Source organism: Elephantulus edwardii, unplaced genomic scaffold (assembly GCF_000299155.1).
Source record: "Elephantulus edwardii isolate Elephantulus edwardi_28Jun2011 unplaced genomic scaffold, EleEdw1.0 scaffold00238, whole genome shotgun sequence".
Classification (NCBI taxonomy): domain Eukaryota; kingdom Metazoa; phylum Chordata; class Mammalia; order Macroscelidea; family Macroscelididae; genus Elephantulus; species Elephantulus edwardii.
Window position 1 is genome coordinate 951,561 of NW_006399988.1, and position 2,453 is coordinate 954,013.

Consider the following 2,453-nt stretch of genomic DNA (forward strand, 5'->3'; position numbering starts at 1 on the left):
AGTTATGGTCTCTTTAGGGTATATTCCCAGTAGTGGGATTGCTGGGTCAAATGGTATCACTCTTTGCAACTTTTTGAGAAAGCGCCATACCGCCTTCCACAGTGGTTGCACCATTTTATACTCCCACCAACAGTGAATAAGGGTTCCAGTTTCTCCACAACCTTGCCAGCATTTGTTGTGTGCTGTTCTGTTAAATTTTGCTATTCTTACTGGGGTAAGATGGTATCTCATAGTTGTTTTAATTTGCATCTCTCTTAGAGCTAAGGATTTTGAACATTTCTTCATGTGCTTGTTGGCCATCTGAATGTCTTCTTTGGTGGAGTGTCTGTTCATATCCTGTGTCCATTTTTCTATTGGATTATTTACCTTTATCTTGTTGTGGAGCTCAAGTATTTTATAAATTCTGGATATAAGTCCCTTATCTGATAAGATCATTACCAAATACTTTGCCCCAGTTTGTTACTTCCCTTTTTACCCTGTTGGAGAAGTTTTTGGATGTGCATCTCCTCTGCTTTTTTAAGGGTTGAGTAGAAAATAGGGCTTTAATCCCTAGAGTAGGTTAGCACTATTACTGTTTTATGAGGATTTGACCAGTACTTGGAATATGTTGTTGTTGTTGTTATACTGAGAAAATGAGAACTGAGGCACCAATGGAGAGTTGTACACCAATGTTCATAGCAGCTTTATTCACCATAGCAAGAACATAGAAACAGCCCAAATGTCCAAACACAAACAAATGGATTGAGAAATCATGGTGTATTCACAAAATTCAGCTTGCAGGAACAATGGTTTTGTAAATTATTACCTAACTAACTCGGACCCACAGGAAAAATATTTTATAAAATCATTATTGTAGAATGGTATAAGGCTCCAAAGAAGTTAAGGGAGGGTGGAAGCAGAGGGATGAGGATGTGCAGGGGGTGGAGGTTAGGGGATAAACATGGAGTTGTATAATTTGATAGTGAGGGAAATTGGAAGAATCTCTTCTCAAAAACAACATATTCAAATTTTGATAATAAACTAGTATTAAAAACAGAGGAGAAAAAATAAAATATGATTGGCATGAAAAAGAAAACTGATGAGTGGGACTTCTAAAGATTAAATCCCTGTGCGCATCAAAACTTTTTTCTAACCAAGTGAGAAATAAACCTACTGACTGGTAAAAACATTTGGTGATACCATTTCAGCCAATGTTCTCATATCAAAAGTTACAAAATCCTACAGGACCTCCTCAAGAAAAAGACTGATAACACAATTACAAAATGGGCAAAAGACATGGAAAAGACTTCACAGAGGAGGATATTGAGATGGCCAACAGATACATGAAGAAATGCTCAATATCACTGACAATAAGAGAGATGCAAATCAAAACCACAATGAGATATCATCTCACGGCAGTAGCAGTGGCAAAATTGAACAAGTAATAAATGTTGAAGAGGATGTGGTGAGATAGGAACTCACACATTGTTGATGGGATTGTAAAATGGTACAACCACTCTGGAAGGCAGTTTGGCATTTTCTCAGAAAGGTGAGCATAGAAAATCTACTGCTTGAAATAGATAAGGGAGAGAACATTTGAAAGCGATATTTGATTGGGTATTATGGTTATGACAAGAGTCCAGAATGAAGGTTGCATAGTGAAATGTACTCAGGGTGGGGTTTGGGGGGCATTCTATACCAGTGAAATAATTTTTCTTTTACTTTTCAAAGAGAAGAGTGAACTGGGGGAAGGGCTGGGCAGGGAGAAAAATGCCACAGTGAATGTATGGAAATCCAAAATCTCTCTAAACGTTCATTAAAATTAATTTTTTTAAAAAAAATCCACTGCTTGGAATATAACCTGAGAAAATGAGAACTGAGGCACAAATGAAGGTTTGTACACCAGTGTTCATAGCAGCATTATTCACCATCACAAAGTCGAATGGATTGAGAAATGGTACACGATAGGAGACTATGCATCACACAGGAACAAAGATTTTGTGAATTACTATCTTAATTTGGCAGGGACTAGAAAGCATTATTCTAAGTGAACTAACTCTGTCCCATAAGGACAAATAACAGTATAAGACCATTATTGTAGAGCATGTATTAGAAAATAAGGGGGGGAGGATGGAGCAGAGGGACAAGGATGAGGGGTAATCATAGGGGCACGCAATTTGATAGGTGGATGAAGGGATGGGTAAAGGATAAGGAAAAGATCCGATGTGGTAAACAATGTATACGAACTACTGTAAATAAACCAGGATAAAATAGAAATTTTATTTTAAATAAAAAATACTTACATGTTGTAAAGCTCACATCTCATACTAGCCAGCAACTCTGACTGAAATAGAAAGATGTGTGTGTGTGTATTTAGGTTCACATATGACAGAGAACCATTATTTAGTCATCAAGAGCAGAACTTTATTTTTCCCAAGTACTGCAGCCATCAGTATGGATTGAGGCTCAATGTC

General features: G+C 37.2%; 1 protein-coding gene across 1 annotated transcript in view; it reads left to right on the forward strand.

Moving 5' to 3' along the window:
• FANCC (Fanconi anemia, complementation group C) overlaps positions 1-2,453 on the forward strand; it is a 388,004-nt gene that overhangs the window by 340,125 nt on the left and 45,426 nt on the right. The window lies entirely within an intron of this gene.